This window comes from Bactrocera dorsalis, chromosome 5 (assembly GCF_023373825.1).
Source record: "Bactrocera dorsalis isolate Fly_Bdor chromosome 5, ASM2337382v1, whole genome shotgun sequence".
Lineage (NCBI taxonomy): Eukaryota > Metazoa > Arthropoda > Insecta > Diptera > Tephritidae > Bactrocera > Bactrocera dorsalis.
The window spans coordinates 72,654,629-72,677,105 of NC_064307.1; the positions used below are offsets into that span (position 1 = coordinate 72,654,629).

The 22,477-nt window shown below is 37.7% G+C and overlaps 1 long non-coding RNA gene across 1 annotated transcript in view; it reads right to left on the minus strand.

Moving 5' to 3' along the window:
• Positions 1-22,477, minus strand: part of LOC125778732 (uncharacterized) — a 138,302-nt gene that overhangs the window by 8,999 nt on the left and 106,826 nt on the right. The window contains exon 4 of the long non-coding RNA XR_007422888.1: positions 19,820-19,886. This is a non-coding gene — a long non-coding RNA (uncharacterized LOC125778732). The remainder of the gene's footprint in view (positions 1-19,819; positions 19,887-22,477) is intronic.

The window sequence follows — 22,477 nt, forward strand, 5'->3', positions numbered from 1 at the left end:
TATTTCAGCCTTTTATCCTACGATGCTCTCAATTTAGTTAAAAGCTATAGAATACAGTATTTGTCTATATCTATGAATATATCAATAATATTGTACACTTTTAGGATCCATTCTCATCATTCGTATAGTTTCCACGAAGCTCAGAGGCTTATACTCATTTGCTCTCAACCAGTTCTGGCAATTCAAGCATTCAGCCTAAACTCATTTAGAAAGCATGGTGAGTAGAAGTCTGAACTGATCGATTATAGAAAGAAGAACAAAGGCTATTTTTCAATATCTGCAATCGAAAATAAATGCTATAAAATATATAGAAAGCTGATTTTGAAAGTTCTGAAAATACTAGAAGAATTAAAATACTGTCAGGTGAAACGTTTTGTAATTCTACATGGTTTCCTTATCATCAATCGAAACAATGCTGCGATATAGGATCGCTTTTGAAAGATTACTCAGAGTTGATAGAGTCGTGTTGTGGTTTTTGTAGCGAAAGAACTCAATCCTGAATAATTTCGGGAAATGGTGCTGAGTTGACAGTCCTTGGCTGAATAAAAATCCGGTTACTGTAGTGGAAACTGATAAAGTCATGCCTAGGAATCTGTTCTACGAAGGCTTACATATTTTTTGACTACGCTTTCCGCGAATTTCAAAGATGAAGTAAAGATTGTTTTAACTAGAGTCGTAGTTTTGTCGGAGATGCGAGAGGGATACACGGATCGCAACCAAAACTACTTTTGCGAAAAACTCAAAGAAAAATCACAGAAAGTTCAATTTTAATGAAAAATTATTACTATCCTTCGAACTTTTTGAAGATTATTTCCTTGAAATGTCGGCCGCGGCTACGTCTCAGATTATCCATCCATTGAGTTCAATTTTCGATGACTCGTTAGAGCATTTCGTCTGCTAGCTGGCGAATGAAAAGACTGATGTTTTGCTTCAAGGCTTGAATCGAAGCGGGATTGTCCGCATAGACTCTAGACCACAGGAAGTAGAAGTAGTACAAAGCCAAATAGTTATAGTTTGGAGTGCGAGGCCAAGAACGGAATTGAAACAATGAATTTAGGATTGGCAAACAATTTCAAAATAAAAATTTTCGTCTTGGTATGGTGGACATTTCTCGAACAGAAAAGTGGAAGTAAACAAAAAAATAAGAAGGTTAAGTCAATGAAAGCACATTTTCTCATTGAAGTTGTATTAGAATTGACTTTAAGTGAAACAAGGAGTTTTATTAGCAATCGAAAATTAATATTTAATATAAAAACTTTCAACATTAAGAATCTTTGCATACTTTATGTACTTCCCTTCAATATTTTTCTTCCCTAATACCTATGCTTTATGCTTCAATCCAGCGCCTTCATTGCTTCATACTGCCATAACGCGCTGCTTCACTTGCTGACTCACTAACTGAATGATAGACTAAATTCGATTTGAGTTCACTTGTGTTGAATTGATGAACAAATTGGAAATATCCGGCATTTTTTCATTGGATTTTTTGCCACTCATGCCAATGCAGTGCCAGCGTGATGGCTGCAAACATTTGACAGTTTTAAATATTTGATGGATGCCAAACTACACAGCCAGCATATATACACGAGCTCATACATTTCTATATCATACAGCATACTGCTACATGTATAATTGTCAGCAGCGCCTGTGAGCTGAGCAACAAAAGCGCATGATTGCTCGTTTTTGCCCGGCGCGGCATACAGTGAATTTTTCTCTGCTGCAATATTTCATATTTTTATAAAATTTCCTTTTGTTTCTCATATTTTTATCACTTTTCATTTGCCGGCGTGTGCAAATGTGCCTGTGGTGGTGCTGGCGCGAACACTCAACAATGTATGTGTGTAATCTATGCTCTTAGTTGCTAGTCGCACATGTCCCGCTTTAAAGATTTATTATTGGAAATTGTTTTATAGCCGGCTTTTGAAATTATTGCTTCGCACACGCTTTCTATATGATTTTTTATTTTTTCAATTTTTCTATTTCTTTTGTTAAATTTTTAACAACTTAATTTTAGCTGCGCCTCATATTACACTTTGTTGTTATTATTATTTTGTTTTTTTGCTTGTGTTTTATTCCTCTGCTCATTGACTTTTGTATTCCAGCGGCTAACGACAGGACACCCGCCAGCACGAAGCAATCGCAATAATGGACGGCGGCAGCTTAGGCGGCATCAACGGCACATCATTTGTCAATTTTAATTAATTGAATAGACAACGGGCTTAGCATTTTCTTATTTGCCTTTCATCGTGATATTTTCTTTGTCATCTTTGTCAAGTGATTATTCTGATTTTCTCGTCTGCCTTGATGACTGCTTTGATATAATAGTTTTAAATATTTAATTTTTATGTTTTCATTGCAGATGATTTTGGTGAAGTTTCGCAGGAAGCAACTGAAAATTTAAAAACTTGAAGAGAGCAATAATATTTTTTCGTGGCCTTTATCATTGGGTATGGGTCTGGTTAAGAACGAGGTCAAGCCGAAATATCTCCTTTTGACCTGACATAGTTCAGTGAACCAAGACACAGCGGCCGCGATGGCTAGTTCTTGTTGTCCGAATGGACGAAAACACTTCAGCTCTGAAAGTATTCGACGAAGATCTCATGATGCCCTTAGGAGGTGGTTACGTTTCAAATAGATGAAAAGCATGTGGACCACTCTGTGTAAAGGTTCAATCGTAGACATCAAGAGGCAGTATTTCGACACATCTGAATCTTTTTCGTCTGCGCTTCACTACATCGAGGCTACCATTATCGGAGCGACGTAGTTTGGGATCGACCAAGCCGAGTTCATATTGAATTGACCTCCCATTAGACATAATAAATAATATTATGTTCTTTCAAAATATTAGTCCTAAGTTGATCTAAGAATTAAGAACTGCAGCTGATCTGGGAACCTACAGCGAAACCACCTCAATCATAGGATTCTCATAGTGAAAAGTATACCCCAATTCAAACAGTAAATATAGAAGTTATTTGAAGACATTGATAATAAGTTTCAGTTGAGTTTAGGGCGGAAGCTTTATCGCCACCGATATTGTACCAATATAGTTAATATTTGATTACTTTTTCTACTCTTGAACTGTTCACTGTAAGCTGCGTTCGCTCCACAAATTGCGTCCATTTTTTGCCAATTTCTACTCGCAAAACTTCAAAAAATAGACTACCGCTCAAGCTACTCGCTGCACAAGTACTTAATTTAACTTTAATAACTGCCAATACTGGCATGATTGGCATACCGAGAACCACTCAACCTTTTGTAAGAAAAATACCTCAACTGCATTCAGCAAACGTAAGCTTCACACATGCAAAATATGAATATAAGAAAGTGTGTGTGTGTGCTAGGACCCTTATACTGGCATAACTTACAATTTCAACACCAAATTGGCTACACTCTAACGAAAAACGCACCTAGTCTAGCTACACTCATATAATATGGAGTCTACCAACTTCACTTGTTGACTCCTTGACTGCTACACTTTGTTGCCGTACCCACTTGCGGCGCCAACTGCAGCAAACGATATTGAAAGGTGGCTATAGCAAAGCGCACCTTCGAACTCCACTCAACACGCATAATATAACGGTATATAAGAACCAACAGCACACGCTGCACACGAGTCGGTTGGCACACTACCGTTTCTATGAAATACAATAGATTCGCAGCGTGTGTGTATGTGTGGCAATAGAACGCACTGTGCGGGCGCTAAGGTTAGCTGCAGCACGTTAACGTCACCGCCCTTCCCGGAGTTCAATTCTGCGCTCACCTTTTCAGCACAAGCTGCCACTCTAAGTCTAAACTAGCGCTGCTGCAAGCTTACAGCCTTTCCGGGCGGGTGTGGATGTGTGCGTAGAGCTCGTAAATCTCAATGTGGGAAGTGCTGGCTTGTATGCTAACTTCCTTTTTCAGGTAACGACTTCACCTGCGCACTATTGTGTGGCCTTACACACGAGTGTATGTGTACATAAGGGTTGTTCTTAAGTTCGAGAATTTTTTTAGTATTTTCTAAATTTCAAGAATTTCGTTAATGTTTTAAGGGTCAGGTATGGCATATGGAAAATAAACAATACAATATTCCTTTAAAGTTTGAGTGTCACCCTAATGTAAATACATAAGTATATACGGGTTTGCCTATATTCCCGCTTCTTTATAGGTTGATGGCTAGTCCTAAAAAAAATTGTTCTATTAAGTTCAAAAATATTCCTTAAAATGTTTAGTGCCACCCTAATGTAAATAAATAAATGCATTGTTGCCAATTTTCTTGCTTTTTTATAAGTTTATGGCTATTCCAAAAAAATCGTTCCTTTAGTATAAAAAAATTTATTTAAAATTTTGTGCCACCCTAACGTGAATACATAAATACAGCGTTGCCCATATTTCTACTTCCTTCTAGATTTATGGCTATTCCAAAAATATCGTTTCTTTAGTTAAAAAAAAAGTATTTCTTAAATTTAGTGCCACCTTAATGTAAATACATATGTATATGCGCTATTTTATATTTTCTTGCTTCTTTATAAGTATATGACTAGTCCAAAAAGTCTTTCCTTTAGTTAACAAAAACATATGCCTTTAAATCTGTTGGTGCCACCCTAATGTAAATACATAAATGCATTGTTGTCTATTTTCCTGCTTTTTTATAAGTGTATGGCTAGTCTACAAAAATCGTTAATTCAGTTTAAAAAATATGTCTTTATATTTTTAGTGCCACCCTAATGTAAATACATAAATACGGTGTTGCCTATATTCCTGCTTTTATAAAGGTACCGTCAAATATGGGCCAACAGTCGTTTGTGACTGCATTGTATTACCTAGTACCACAGTTTCTGTTGCTGCAGACATCGATGGCTTTGTTTCCTGGCGCATACTTCCGCACACACGCATACACACATCCGTCCTGATATGATATCCTTAGAATATGCAGTTGGCTTACATATACAAATGTATTGTATAAAATTTATAGCTAAAGTATTGGTTTACAGACTAGAGTCAATTTTTGTTGTTATTGTTATGCGCTATATCGTGCAACATAGAAGAAAATATGTTGCCATAACACTTTAATATGTATAAATATCGCGGAAAGCACTTCTTTTCGTGGCTTCATATGGTGCTATAAACACACCGCGTACTCAAAGACCGTCTAAAGACTATCTTGCATATATTTACATCTATTTGTATGTATTTTTGTATGTATTTATATACTACTCCCTTTAAAGGTGCATAAATTTAAGCTTTCCACCATTTATTTTTCATTGCATATATTTTTTCACTTGATTTCTCGTTCAGCTTCTTCTCAATTGGCGCTTAATAGACTCAGCAGCACATAGCTTGAATTTTTTGTTGTTATTGTACTTTATTATGTGTTTATTTGAACTGCGCCTTCGACTTTGTCTGCAGCTTTGCAATATTTTTCACATTTACGCCACAGATTTGGCATTTATTGGCGTTCGGTTAAGAACTGTGCATAATTTGGGGAAAGGATATGTGTGGAGGGTTGCTGCCTTCAAATCATATAGGTGAGGAATTTCTTTTATGTTTATGCGCACATTATGGAATATAATCATACAAGAGAGTTTTAATATGAAAGTCTTTTTGTATTTCTAAATAAATAAGAAATGTGAAAGATGCACCTTGCTCTGGTCGACCTATCGTTGAAAAAGTCGCTGAAATTATGGAAAAGATTGGCTAGGACCGTCACATAAGCAGCCATGATATCGCTAAGGAACTTAGCATTCACCTTCAAACGGGTTTGAACCATTTAAAAAAGGCTGGTTACAAAAAGAAGCTCGATGTTTGGGCACCACATGAATTGTCTGTGAAAAATTTAATGAACCGAATTAACATCTGCGATTCTTTGCTGAAACGAAATGAAATCGAACCATTTCTGAAGCGAATGGTAACAGGAGACGAAAAGTGGATCAAATACGACAATAATGTGCGAAAAAGAACATAGTCCAAGCGTGTTGAAGCTCAACAAATGGTCGCAAAGCCAGGATTGACAGCTCGAAGGGTTATACTGAGTGTTTAGTGGGGTTGGAAAGAAATCATCCACTATCAGCTGCTCCAGCCTGGTCGAACGATGAACTATACATTAACCAACCACCAGAACTGATCAACAGAAAGGGCTTCGTCTTCAATCAGTACAACGCTAGATCACACACATATTTGATGGCTCGGCGAAAACCGGGAGAGTAAGTTTTGATGCATCCACCTTCCTGATTTTGAACCATCGGATTATCATTTGTTTCAGTCAATGCAGAACGCCCTTAATGGAGTAAAGTTGGCTTCAATAGATTATTATTATTTTATTTATATAAACCTGTGTCAGTTTTTAATTGGAAATTAATATTATTACAAATTATAGTTAACCAAGCCTTACTTCATCGAAAAAGGCATCAGATTTACCAGATAATTGAAAATATAATAAGAAAGGCACGCAACACAGGTGATGAGGCTGCAAGTGTAACTGATAATTGCAAAATATATAACGACACAACGTAACGGTAATGCGCGTTATGAGCATGAAGGTGAACCGGTGGCTGTGGTGTAGTAGTTAATGGCATCGTAAAAGTGTCACACTGATGATGGCAAAGCAGAAGTGCTTACGCATGTTAATAGCTTACATGCCATAAACATGCGTTACAAACAAACGCATGCTGAGAAACTCCCCACACATACACACTACATACGGATTGCTGTGGGTAAAGGCGCGTACCTGTATTGGTAGTGGTGCGGTGATATCTAGACCGCACAGATTGAGGTTCCAAGCGAAATCTGAGTGCCTGCAACCGCTGTCTAAGCCATTAGAAGAATAATAAGTGTGCTACCAACACATGCACACACATCTACACGCACTTGCGTACACATATGTGTGATTATGCGTGCTTTAGACAACGCTAACGCGCTTATTGGAATTTTATTAGCGTTTTAATGGCAACACTTTGTAGTCAAGCTAACGACAATGAGCGCAAAAGTGGGTTTCCACTCATGCGCCTGCCTGTGTGTGTGTGTTTGTGTGGCGCCCAACTGTGGCGCACACTGTTTGGCAATTTATTTTAATGCGACACAGGTAGGCGTGCGCGCAAATGAAATTATTGTGCATTAGCTGTTGATTGCAAGCGCCGACTCGCGCCTCAGACGCCTAAATGCATGTTGGCTTCACATATACAAGAGTGTGTGTTTGTGAAATCTAATTTTAGGCGCACGCACAGGCAAACACTAGCATTAAATATTAGATTGTGCGCCCGTGTCGTAAAAGACAGTCCCAGCTGTTCGATTCTTTTTGACAACTCGCAAATTTGCGACAAAAATTGTTACTTTGTCGGCATTTGTTGTTAATTTTTTTACAGTTACATATATGCTTACTAGCATAAACACACATACACATGCTTACATGGATTTATTATACCCTTCATCACTTTGTAGCGCTTCCCTTGTGTCGCCTTAATTAGATTATAAAATATGTAATAAAATGTCACATTAAACACACACACACACATCTGTACTCATAAATATGAATATATTTATGCACTCATAACTACCATAAATTTGGTTTATTTATGTTTTTCGCTCTTATTAGCCTCATAATGTGCTCACGTGAGCGGATAATGTGCATTAAGCTGCTCGTAAAGCGCTGAGTGTGTCGTGTCTTCCGCCAACCTTTCTGACTCAAATTTCTTAAACTTTCTTTTGAGTTCCGCACGAATGGCTAAACTGGCAGCATCGCAATGAAACACACTGATTCTCTGTAGCTGGAAGTTCGTATCTACTCATGTGTTAAATGAGACGTAATCATTTTTTGGGTTGAGAATTTATTAATTTTGGTAACATACACCTACTGTAGTGTGGATCGATTGGTTTTGTGTGAAATCGCGTATACGTGAAATGTTCTGAAGGACTTTCTGCACAACTTTGCATAGGACTCTAAAACCATTTTCGAGCCAAAGATTTTTCGCTGTCAGATATAATAACCAATATATAACCATTTTATAACGGAAACTTAACTTAAGTATGAGTGTATGATAGCCAATATATAACCAACAGGTAACCATTTTACAACCAAAACTCAAATTTTGTTTCAGTATTAGTGGCTATCGTTTTTCCATCCGCCTGTAAACTTATGACGAGTGATGTTACGTTATTTTGCATTTGAAGTGACGATATGCAGTCTAAATATGATTACATTTTGCCTCAAATGGCAAGAAACTATTTTTAATTCCTTAAGAGAATCTGAAGTTGTTAAAATTGTTTTAAAAAATAAATTTTACTAAATGCTTTTAATTAAAATTTAGAAATTGATATTTTTCAAAATTTTTTTTGCAACTAATTCTGAGCGCTGGTTGAATAACAATATGCATTTTCAAAGATACTAAGTCTTCAAAACTAATCTTTTTTCAATACCAGAGACCACTAATAATCATAGAAATAGTTTTGTGGTGTTTTTTGTTTTTGGTTCTATATAAAGTACGTACGAATTTCCTTTTATTAAATCGAAATTCTTTGTTAATTTTCTGAATGCATATTTTTCGAAATCCAAATTGCGTCGCAGCAAGCCATTTGACAGGCTTTTCGCCTTCTCAATCATGCTTTTAGTCCAAAAACTGAGATATTTTATTTATATATTTTCAATTAAAGCATTACAAAAGTTTTGCACAAATCAATTGAAAGCACAGCTGTGCGCAGCGGGAGCTGAGAGCTGTCTATTGTCTCAGCAAATTTTCTCCGACTTACACCAACTGACCTAAATACCACAAACGTCCATATGCAAAACTATATGTACATATATATGCACGCATGTAGTGGCTTTGTATTTACATATGCGAGGGAATATCGTATGAATATTGCATATAACTGCAATGCGAGCGCAAAAGGCAAGCAATTTTCCATTAGAAGGCGTACGGGAGAGCGGAGCGCAAGCATTACGCAAATAGCAAGCCCTGCAAAGACATGCTGCCTGTCGCTTTATAAATACACACAACGGTAGCTCTAGCAATTTTGCATAACTCTGCTGCAGCGTCTTTCTTTTATACTTGCTCCCCCCCACACAGCACTCCCAACCCTCACATCACACGCTGTCGCCTATTTAGGCTTAGCGCTCCAACTCTTACTCCTGGCCTATAAATGTATGCATGTATGCATGTGCAAGGCTCACTTTATGTTTTACACATTTCACCGAACCATCTTTCCTGCACTTTCCGCACCCGGCGTCCCTTTTTATTATTGCCCTGCCGCAATTTCTATAACTGCCAATATGTGACCCAATAACTTCACTTGCACGTTCAATTACGAAAGGCAAACGCAATATCAAACAATATGCCGGGAACGTAGAGTAGCCGAGTAGGCGCAGCAGTAGAAGACGTTCACAAAGACGAAGATGGCGTTGGTGATGGAAACGAAGCAGTGTAGAAGTTGAAATCGAACGTTGAGTCGGCCGCCATTGTCTTTTACTGCGTGCTTTTAAAAGGACAACGACACTCCTACATTTCCAAGTGCGCTGCTGCTGTTGTAATGGGTTCGAGCACTGAGACAAACACACTTACATACATATGTATGTATATGTGACATACAATACCGTTATTAAATGCAATTTCATATTTCAAAGGCATGGCAGGCGTACAAAAGAGTTGCTGTAGTTAAGTATTCCATTAAAAAGTTCATATACGTAAATTACTCCAGAGGCGCTACTATGGAGTCGAGTTTTAGCTTACATTGGCTATTTGAAAGACCTTAGCTTATGAAAATTGAGCTTACAGGATTCCGAGGCTCCCAAGTTGGGGCTGGTATGAACTTTTTAAAACCATTTTTGTACTACGATTTATTTTTTGCATCAAAATAGGCCTCAATTGCGGCGAGCACCTCTTCATTCGACGAAAATTTCTGCACAGCGAGCCTTCTTTTGTGTTCTAAAAATAGCATATAGTCACTACATCACTACTCTTCCCGCTTTAAGGATCCTACTCTGCTCTACTGTCACCGTCTTTATCGCTGTCTTTGCCGCCTTACTGCTGCTTAATTAATTTTTCTAACAAAACAGTGCCATTTTCACAGAAAATCCGCTTGAGACCGAAATACTAATTACTTTCCACAAAAACCTACACCAAATAACTAGGAAAGCAAGCCAGCAAACAGGCTAAGTATATTACAAAGAAGCATATTAAGCTTAGCAACACAAGTGAATATGAATAGATACGCATTTTTGAAGAGATTTTTGCAGAGCTTTTACTTTTCAAATGCCAAATGCGCAAGCAAAAATCTTGTTATTAAATTTAAGCAACGAAAATATGCAGAGGGTCACTTAATAATACCAATACTTATATCAATTTTTCTACTTATTCACGCAAATGTATTTGTGTACACACGCAGAAATGAATGAAGGCGCCCATTTTGCAGCATTTAAATGTTTGCCAAGCGTCTTAGAATGACCCTGGAAAATTGGTTTGAACCTTTTTATTCAATTTATAAATAAATGACATGCAAATAAAAGCAAGAACAACAAAATTGCAAGTAGTATAAAATATAAAGCAATGAGCATGCTAAAAATCACACAAGCGTAAAAGGAAACGGAAATGTTTGGCCACACAAGCAGCACGCTTGAAATGCCACTGACGGCTGCCATGACGTATGAGCAACATTTTGCGCACTTCATTCGAATTTGATGTAGTGAAAGTTATGGCGCTTTTGAAATGCAGAACTCAAGCGGTTTCCGTTTATATAAAGCTTGTTAGAGGGGAAGTAAAGAAACGTTTTACTTTCATAATTTATTAAAAATACAAAAATATAGAAAAAATATATTTTTATAAAAAAATGCTGTTTGAAAGTAATTGAAGGTTAATTTAACATATACATATGAATGTATTCGAGGAAAAATAAAGGCACTACCGAAAGCTTTGAAAAACAATAATAATTTGCAAAAATAGGTAACTAAAAATATACTTTCAGCGTAGTGCTTGTTTTGTAGTAAATCCTAAATGTAGGCAACGTCTATCTAGCATACACCCTAAATGTGTGCAACGTTTACCTTGTATACAAAAATGACAAAAGTAGAAACAAAAGTGATACGTGATGCAAAATTTTTCTTCCGACTGGTTGAGTAGTGTAATTAGTTTCTGGTACCAAAATCTATCAAGTATAGGGTGATTTTTTAAGAGCTTGATAACTTTTTTTAAAAAAAAACGCATAAAATTTGCAAAATCTCATCGGTTCTTTATTTGAAACGTTAGATTGGTTCATGACATGATAATTTCATTTAAATGTTGACCGCGGCTGCGTCTTAGGTGGTCCATTCGGAAAGTCCAATTTTGGGCAACTTTTTCGAGCATTTCGGCCGGAATAGCCCGAATTTCTTCGGAAATGTTGTCTTCCAAAGCTGGAATAGTTGCTGGCTTATTTCTGTAGACTTTAGACTTGACGTAGCCCCACAAAAAATAGTCTAAAGGTGTTAAATCGCATGATCTTGGTGGCCAACTTACGGGTCCATTTCTTGAGATGAATTGTTGTCCGAAGTTTTCCCTCAAAATGGCCATAGAATCGCGAGCTGTGTGGCATGTAGCGCCATCTTGTTGAAACCACATGTCAACCAAGTTCAGTTCTTCCATTTTTGGCAACAAAAAGTTTGTTAGCATCGAACGATAGCGATCGCCATTCACCGTAACGTTGCGTCCAACAGCATCTTTGAAAAAATACGGTCCAATGATTCCACCAGCGTACAAACCACACCAAACAGTGCATTTTTCGGGATGCATGGGCAGTTCTTGAACGGCTTCTGGTTGCTCTTCACCCCAAATGCGGCAATTTTGCTTATTTACGTAGCCATTCAACCAGAAATGAGCCTCATCGCTGAACAAAACACGCGCGCGAAACACATTTCGAACCGAACACTGATTTTGGTAATAAAATTCAATGATTTGCAAGCGTTGCTCGTTAGTAAGTCTATTCATGATGAAATGTCAAAGCATACTGAGCATCTTTCTCTTTGACACCATGTCTGAAATCCCACGTGATCTGTCAAATACTAATGCATGAAAATCCTAACCTCAAAAAAATCACCCTTTATATAAACAAATTTTCGGTCAAAACCTATCAAAGCGCTCCATAAATGTTAAAGAGCAAGCTTGAAAATAAAGCTTAGCATACATTTAGGGTCGTCGAAGAATAATTATGCACCATGTAGAGGGTCTGGTAAAAAGAAATAGACTAGTTGTCCAATAGATAGCTTTAGTTATCTGCGTCTCTCGTTAGAAGTGCGATAGGCTATAGCTTAGGAGGACAATATTGTTAATTAAAACGTTTTCAAACGTTTTTATAATTGCTTGACCTGTACTAGGGACTATAATCTAGTTCCAATAAGGAGCATATCCTTAATACTTGTACACAGGAATATATAAATATTCTCTCTCTCTCCCTCTCTCTATACAAATGTATATATTTAAATTTATAAATAGATTTTTACAACACTCGTCTTCACAAAAACCTTTTATTTTATGATAACACATTTTGTACAAACATCGTTCAAAGCGCTTAGAATGTATATCCATACGATTTTGTGGATATTTGGGATTATTTCAAAAATACGATAAAATAATTTTAAAATAAGAAATAAAATCTTGCAACTCATTGCGTAGTTCTGAGAACTTTCCACTGGCTGCACGGATATGTCAAAGAAATGCAAGCAAGTGGAAGAGCATTAAATGAGCTGAATAATTCCTGGCAAACAAATGAGCAGATTATAGACGTCATAACAGAGCCGTAAGCGAATTCGACCAGTGGAAACCTACACGCCCACACAAATATACACATACGCACAGACAAATGCAAACAAACTAGCAAATAAGCAAACAAACAAACAAGTAAATCCTTTAAGCAAACAAGCACATAGATAAAGCACATTTGAGGTCTTAAAGGTACATACAAACATTTACATATATCATATTGAATAGCAGTGTATGTGTCACACACATTACGCCGGCTTACAAATATTTGCATGTCTTTTCGTTAACATTGAATGATGTCTTCTAAAGCGCTGTCCCTACTTGTCGTCGGTGCCTAAGATGGATCTGCTTTGACACACACGCTTACAAAGAAACATATTGAGTTATATTTCTATAGACACAAATAGCCCTGCACTGTTATTCATACTTCAAATTATGTTTGTTGATATGTTGGGCAAATGTCCTTGTCCAATGTTGACAAGTGCGAAGGATGACTTCCACTGCCGCTGTGGATAATGTAGGAGCCGCTGGTATGCGGCAAGTGGCAAGTAAAGCACACACTTGACCCGCAAACACGCATTGTAGCGCATAATAGCGAAGACATACAATTACATACATACACACACACACGCAAATAACGGCGCATGCATACTTACACATTATGACATGCCAATAAATGTAAAATTTTCTTTGAGTGCACATCAAAAGTATCATAAAATGTTGCCATAAATCGTGAGCATTTGTATGAAGTGGCTGGTGGGAGCCTGAGAGCGTGGGGGGTGAGTAGCACGCGAGCTTATGCTGCGCAAGGCCAAGGCATTCATACAAGAAATGTGTAAACCAATGAAAGCGGTGCTTATGGCCACTCATTTAACCGACAATACGACATTTGAATGCAAAATGTTGTAGATAGCAAGTTTATCAGGCGAAAACGAAAATGAAAACGAGCACGAAAACGGAAAGCGAAAGCAAAAGCGTTTGAAAGGACATACTTATATAAAATAAAGCAGCAGCGAGGATTTACTACTGATTTTTTTTTGGTGGAGGTGTTTGCGGGGTGTACGTGCACATCACATAATTAGATTTATTCAAAACTCAAGCTCAGCTGCAAGTGGAATGAGTGACGCTGAATTTTATGTACCGCTACTTTGTCGCAATTTTATTATAATGTCAATAAATAAGCGAGAAGCTTGTCAAGTGTTGAATAGCGCTGGAAGTTGCTTGATACTTTCTTGGATTTGTGTTCAGACTCAAAAATTTTGAGGCTTCCAAATCAACAAGTCGAACGCCATTCTTCCCTCAGTATGCTAAATACTTTTCTAAAATGTGTATCGGTCAGTTGACTCCAAATCAGCCTATTTAGTATTGGATAGTCTATCTGTTGAGTCCAATTTTCGATGACTCGTTTGAGCACTTCGACTAGTAACTGACGAATGGCACGCGTGATGTTCTACTCCAAGGCTATAATCGAAGCCGAATTGTCCGCTTAGACTTTAGACTTAACATATCTCCACAAGCCAATTGACGGACGCAAAACATGAAATTATCAGCTCACTCTGCGATATGTGGGAAGCGGCGCCATGTTATTAACCAAATGTCGCCGAGATAACGAACTTCTATTTCAGCCATCAAATAGTCGGTTATCACATCGCGATAATGGTCGCCAATGACGGTTACGTTCTCACCGGCATCATTTTTGAAGAAATATGGATGGATGATTGCACCGGCACATAAAACCAGCCGTTGTTTCTTCTGGATGAAATGACAACACTTGAATCTCTTCAGGTTCCAAATGCGGATTGAAGTTCCGCACTTCGGCTTTTGATGCTTTCTCCTACTTAAAAAAGCCTCTTTTCTTCCCTTATGCTGACATTACGTCTGAAGCTAAGCTAATCTGTAATTCCAAATTCCTAAAACTTTCCTTAATAATCAACAAACCTCAAATTTATTTATAGAATACTCAGTAATTTTTGAGGAACATAGAACAAAACTGTTATCAAATATACAAAAAAAAACATACATTAATGTTGCATAATAAATTAATGAGGTTCAAGAAGGTGACACATTTGGATCACAATTGTCCCACTTTCCCAACTAAAGAACTGATTTTATAATAAATAGATAAATTTCGTCTTGCCATCATTCACTGCCATTTTCTCAAACCTTGGCTACACTAACTTCCTTACAAAAAAAAAGAAACAAAAACAGACACAAATCGACTGCTTCTATTGTCTACACGCTCAAACACTTCCGCTGACTGCAGAGTCGCCAAGGTGGCATGGCGCACACAGCAGGATATGACAAATTAATGTGGAATATATGACACCTTCGAAAGCGGTCAGTGGCCACAACAGGCAAATAAATATGAATGTATAGACTAACGTTACAAGTTAATGAATACCAGTGACCAGCAGTTATCTACTCTGCTTATGGTTGATAAATCAATTGCCGAAGCAGAGATACGCTGGCTGGACGGACAAGCCGACTCGTAGGTCTAAAATCAGCAGAGACACAGTGCAAATGGCAGACAGCTGCAAGTAGCCCACACGTATGGGAGTTTTCTTTTAATGACATCATTTGTCATTTCTGCACCCTCAAGCAAGGCTGAGATGCTGGCGAATCGAACACACACATGCGGCGCACAGCATAATTTCACACGCATACCAAGTAGTGGACGGCAAAGAACTTTAAATGTAGATGGATATTACTCCGCATGCAGAATTGTCTGTGAAATGAAGTTGTCTGTGGCGAACAATAAATATTTGCAAAGACTGTAGACCCCCATGGCGTCATTATACGCCTGCTGTATGGTTCTATAGTCACATTTAGATTGGTATTATATTATTATAAATTCATTATTTGCCACAGCAGACTCAATTAGTTACTGTACTCTTACGATTTGTTGCATTGATTTTGTACTTTTGTTTGTTTTTCGGTTTCGTACGCTTCTTTTGCTAATGTGTGGCATCACTGTTGGTTTTTGTTTGCAACTTCCGTCGCTACTTCCTTCCTTCACTGACTTACTGTTTGCATTTTGCTTTGATTACTGATTTTATTTGTTATGTTGCATTCAGTAAGGAAGTATCTTTTCGGTCAGCTCTTAATTATGTTTTGACAGTTGTGTGCAAAACATATTTGTTTGTTATATAAATAAAGACTTCTTTTCTCTTATAGTTTTGTGATTTGTAGAAATTGTCTTTATGTAGGGAAAATGAAATTGTCACATACGATATATTTCTCAGATGTAAGTTACTTTGTAAGTTCAAGAATTATTTCGAAAAACTCGCATATAATGACAATATCTTTCCTTGTTCTGTCGGAATTTACCTTTCTATATTTTTTTTATAAAAATATAAGGTTTTAATCACAAATAGTTAAGTAACAATAATCGCTCCTCACTTCACTAACTCATACATGGAATACTGCTTCAAAATTTGGTTGTTAAAGCTTTTAAAAGCTTTAGAAGTATGTGATATGCTGAAAGTGAAAGCTCAAATTATGTTCCTTCACTAAAATCTAGTACGAATACATTTCAAGGTCATTAGAAAATTTACCATTGAGCAGCAAAAAATAACACAATCAAGTCCCAGAAATATTCTACGGCAAAAATTTAATTTGCTAGAGCTTTCATGGGTTCTGCGAGCTTTATGAGTTCTGCAAGTTACAATGAAAGCTCTGACAACTTGAGTTTGAAGTAAAGTTATTTAGAATTAAAGTTGCTATTGGGGTCCTGTAAACTGGATATATTAAGGATCCCAGTCAGATCCATTCCGAAATCCTCTCTCACTTCGATTGCAACCATGAGAAATTGGGCCACTGGGCCGCGGAACCTGATCTTAGCAGTATTTTCTCTGCGCAAGTACTTCCGAGGGATATGTAGATGGTGGAAACGCTGGAGAAGAGGCACAATGAACCTTTTTACGGATAGATCGAAGCTGAACTAGACCCTTAGGGGTGTATGTTGCTGTCGGAAGATCTCAATTAGCACTTGTTTTAGACTACCAGACCACTGTACTGTCTTTCAAGCAGAAGTGGCATCAAGGTGGCAGTAGACATGCTTCTTCGTAGTGCTGGATCGTTTAGGGAGGTATCATCCACTTCTAAAGCAGAGCTGCTCTACAGGCCTTGAACTCAAGGCTAGTCAAGGAGTGTGTGACCCCACTAGCTGTAGCATTAAGCTATTTTCATATTAACATATCTGGGAGCCTAGCCTCAGAAAAATCGGCGGAAATTGCAAACCAGTTTAGCTTGCAACAAAAGGCACCCATATCTTAATGACATCAGGATGGGAATGAACAGGTATTCACTATCATCGTGCACTCGGGCACTCCTTCTATGGGCTTCGGGCCTGCTCAGCAAGCGTTGGCCAGCAAACAGAACTTGTGGCATTGCGAAGGCATTTTAGAACAGATTGGAACACAAAAGGTCTACTGAACTACTATATCTTAGCAATGCTAACTTAGCCGCAATAATTGGCGTCCTAACTGAAGATTATTCCATTGACACTCATACGGTGAGGCTAAAAATGTTGTTGGACGTAACTTGTCTAAGTTGCAATGAGATAAATGAGATGGAAACACTTAGAGGCTTTCTTCTCCACTGTACAGCTGTAACATCTCGATTTCCAAACGTGATAAGAATACGACAAATGGACTGGAATAGATACTAACATCAATCACAACGGACAAGCGTGTTTTGGATCCATCCCTAGGGGTTCTAGGTTCAGCGGACAAGTGTCTATGGTAGTCCAAGTAGGATTACACGTGAGCTCTCGAGTGTCCTTGACTGCATCATTCATTATATTAAGTTACCATTACCTGAGGCTTTGAGGTTTATTTCTTTAAACATCCACTTTTGAGTGTTAGTTAGAGAATCTCTAATAGATGTAAAATATTGTTCAAATATATTGAATTCCTGAAGCGATAACAGACACACATATGTCAACAAACTCTACAAATTTCTCGCGCACGTGCCACTCTCTGTTAGGCTCTGTGCAGTATGAAAATAGACTTTTCAAAAATTCCTTTCATTCTAGCCTAATAAATACCTAAGTCACGTATATACATTACATAAGAAATAACACGCTTCTTAAGAGCATTTTTATATAAATACAAGTGATCCCTTTACTTTCGTAAAAGTTCCTAAGCTTGTTCGAAATCAACTTGTTTTTAAATCTAGTCACATCCACTATTCTATTAATCCTTTAGAAAACTACCCGGCTCAACCCGCGACGCTACCGTTGCAAAGTAACTCTATTATAGCAAATTTGTTTTGAAGCATTAATACACTTGAAACCGGAAAAAAAATTGGAAAAGATAGATTGGACGCCTCTAACCCAACTCTGATTGTGACTGACAAAAACCATTTCAGCGAAAATCTAATTTATAAAGACACTATTGATGAAAATGTTAGCTTGAATACACAAGCACACATATATTTAACGGCAGCACACATCAACGTGGCAACACAAATCCGTCTTTATAACGTTTCCGGGCGGGCCAACACAATGAAGGCGCCTTGTACGAAGGAAAAAAATATAAAGCAACAACAAGTACATAAAGCAAACTTTCGAATTTTTCAAATTTATATTATGACTGTAAATGACATATTGTTAACAAACTTTTGGCGCTAAGGATCTTAGTAGCGGCAACAAACGCAAAAACACAAACAAAGCCTCCTAAAAAGGATGGCGGCGCACAACTAAACTTGCTTTTCAGAATAAAGAGAGAGAGTAGAGTCTGTACATCCAACAAGCGCCGGCGTGTGGTGTATAGCAATAAACATCAATCAGCATTGTTTACCGGCTGCTTGACGCAAAATGCTTCGACGACCACGTTTTGATGACACCGTTAGTACGCTTGAAGGTGCCGCACGCAGCCCAAAGCATTGTGGGTTGAGTGAGCATCATTTCGAGGGCCTGCCGCGACAGTTGGTTGCACTTAAAACGCGGAGAGAGAGTTAGCGGATATTTCGGAATTATTGAAGCAGCAAATAATAATCAAAAAATATCGATAAAAAAGCGAAATCTTAAATCTATAACTAACCGATGAAATCATTGACTATACAAAAGCGATAGAAAGGAATAAACAAACTGGTCGTCAAAGAAAAGTACGAAGCATGGAGCGAAGAAAGCATAGGTGTCCAGCGAGCAGTCTTTTATGTTTTTGAGCAATACAAAACATAATAAGTGACAGATTGAAGTAGTAATTCTAACCCAGTGACTATTGCATTGTTACTTGTTAGAAGAATCAACTTTTCGCTGTGTTAGACCTCAATCTGGTGATCTATTCCATAGCCAGATGTCCGGAATATGGAACTTGCGGTTTTTAAATAGCTTAGCAATGTACTAGCAGCTGAAATTAGTTGATAATCATGCTTTCAAACACATAAAACTAATTATTTCATTCGAGTAGTTCAAAAATTTTGTAATTCTTGAACGGTTAATGAATAAAACTCCACAAGTACTTGAGCAGAGTATGGGAAATGAAAGCCCGAGGATTTGAATAGTGAAATGAAAATTGTACTATCATATTTCTGATAGTCCAAATACGGTTTCAAGCATACTTAGAAATACAGTTACCTGGCTATTTTATTGGTGAAAGGTTACTTGAGGTTGAGGAAAGAGAAAAAGTAGTGTGACAAAGGAAAGATAAGTTCATTTTTTCGACGCATGCTTCAACGTCAAAAAAGCAAAGCCATCTTCCCAAAAACTTCTCAACTGGGTATGTATTTTATTCGTTGTCTTGGTTCCTTCGACCTTCCATTCTCAAGGAAACACATGTAAACAAAATAAATTCTACTCACTGTCTAACTACAAAAAAAGTACATATGCAACAAATTCCTTTTCCTTCGCTTTTATTTACTTTACTTAAGCGCTTTTGTGCAGTTTTCACTTTCATTGGCTACCAGGCATTCTACAATTTGTCTGTCTGTAACTGTGCAAGTACTTTTTCCCGACTTTTGTTGCCTTTGTTTGGCCAGACTAAGGCGTCAATAAAAATGTGGCTACGTCATGCTGAGACAGACACACACAACTACACACACAGACCACTCTAGCACACACACACCTCAGCTCAGCTCAGCACGGCTGAGCTCAACTCACTACACTCAGCTCTACTCACCTCTCAACGGTTAACAGCATTCAAGCATTTCCACTCGCACACCGGAAACGATGAGTACATGCCGCATCTGCAACGAGATCAGGAAGAAGAAAAATAAAAGAAATGAGTAGAGCACACAGATTGAAGATTTTCAAGATATTATTTTACTTATTTTTATTTCCCTTCTACAGTTTTTTGATTTTTTTTTTTCAGTATTTTTTTTTAGTTTTTTTGTGTGTGTTTTCTGAATGTCAATTGCACTGTTGCTGTTGTACTTTCGAATAAAAGCAGTTGAACCATTTTCGAGTTACTTATGAAAGAAGAATGTGAGAAATTAATGTGTGTGTATTTGTAAGTGAAAAAGACAGTTGTTAACTGCCATCCTACAGTCTTCTTTTCGAAGCTGCAGCAAAATGCAGCAGACAAATGTTCACCCAAAAAAAACAAAAAAAAAAAAAATAATAAAAAGACAAAGCGGTACAAATAAACGACAGGACATAAGGCAAGTGATGAGCGTAAAATACTGCAATACAGGAATACCTTATTGTTGTTGTACATTTTGACTGCACTTTGTTGGCATTAGCGCGCACAAATGAAGATTTATATAAAACGGAAATAGTTTGGTGTGGAGTTGAGCATATAAATTTAATGCGGAAGTAATGCATGTCGCATGGACGTGTTGCAACACATCCACACACACACTCGGGCTACATTGACTGCTGTGGGAAACCCTGATGCACTAACCATTCACACCTATTTGTGCATGTATGAGCGCCATTGGCCACTATGTGTGGTCCCGCTCGCCACACGACGCCCAACAGCGCTTTGGGTGGCTTCGCTGTCACTTTAGAGACGCTTGTGTGCGTACATTATGGGAAATGCCTACCCGTTGGCGGCATTGACAATTTGTTATTTATTGTTTTGGCATTAATTAACAAGTGATTTAAGAGGATTTTCCGCAGGTATTAGCAATTAATGACGGTACGTTAAATGCGTTCATGCCACAAAGGCGTTTCGTCACGCAGCCAATGCGCGCTTGTTGTGTAAGCCTTTGTGGTAGAAAGCTGCCTTTTGTATGCTAAATGCATGAATTGTATGTGGAGCAAGCAAGGGGAATGCAAATGCATTCACCCACAAAGTTAATGGCCTTACTGGTAAAGCACCTTAAGCTGCATGGGAAGTGCTCGACTTAAAGCCGCGGCGGTTTCTTTGAGTGAGAATTAGAAGGGAAATCACGCACAGCTTTGAGCAATTTATGCTGTCAACTGCGAACTGGAATTACTAACTGCTGGCGGGCTCAAATTAGTAATGGACACAAGTTCGTTTCTTTCAGAATAATAAATTCTTCTGTGAAGGCTACAGACGGTAGGAATATTTCTAGTTTGTAGAGCGTATTTTTATACGTAGATTGCCTTTTTATTTCGAGATTTGGAAAACCTATTATTGCAATCGGGAAACTCAGTACTTTTTGGTAAAGTTTTATATTTTTGTTGCTTTAAATACTCAGAACGTTTTGCCATACGATCGTTATTTGTTATTTACAGTAACTTGAAATATTCATGTTTGCTGCAAAACTTTTTTCTTGCTCTCACTGATTTGACACATTCATACTGCCGTTTCACAAGTTCATAAACATTCGAAACACAAGTTGAAGGCAAAAAATAGCCCTTCACAAGTTCACAAAGAGCCGAGACACATGCTGAAGGCAAAATATTCTTTATTTATATATTTCTATTACAAAGAACGCCTTCCTTCATCTATTTCACAATGGATAATTTCAAGCTATTTCTGTCATAGATATTACGGTATTTTGTCTTTAAGAAAACCTCAACAAAATACCGTTCCATCACAAATTGTCGTGGTTCACGCTTCTGAAGCAAAGTTCTTAAACTGGAGTTACAATATGAACAGATCTTGAGTCTAAAGCAACACATTTTATAAGTTAAGGCTGGTAGTGTTCACGGTGTCGATAATAGTCACCAATAATGGGCGGTTCAAGATATTTATTTGGCTTTTCAGTGCGGAGTGCAGCTCGGTGAAGGAGTTTACTTTCCACTGGCTCATATTGAAAGTTTTGACTTTCTAATGAAAATATTTGACACTCTTACCAGAACCTGATACGGAGTGCTAGCACAGAGTTTCGAAACGTCAATGTCACTTCAGTTATCGAAAGTTCAAGTACCACAACCACTCCTCACCGGCATGCAAATACCGTCACAATAGTTGATATTGATGCTGACGGTCATTGCCGGTGGCATTGAGCTTTGCACGATATAAATTGAATTTCAAGAAATCGCTGAAGCATGAAACCTGTTTGTGAAATGTGAATTCTGTGCAAAAATCAGCGCACTCATTCCCTATGTCCTTTCGCCTGTCTGCGCACGAATGCATGCGTCAAGTTAGAGGAGATATGAGCAAGGCTTCGAAGGGGTTCTAGCGAATACATTATATACTTTTGTTATTCACGAATGAAGTCTCATAATGTACCACGCATTCATAGAAGCTTTGGTATGGGTGTAAGAAATCAGTGTCAAAACAAAGCCATAACTGGAGATTAGGCACATGAATAAATGACAACAGACATAACCCAATGAGAAAATTTCAAGTTGAAACCAGGCAGCATGTGTTGAATATGAATATAGAAGAAATATATCGATATTTTTGGTATCGTTTGTTTGT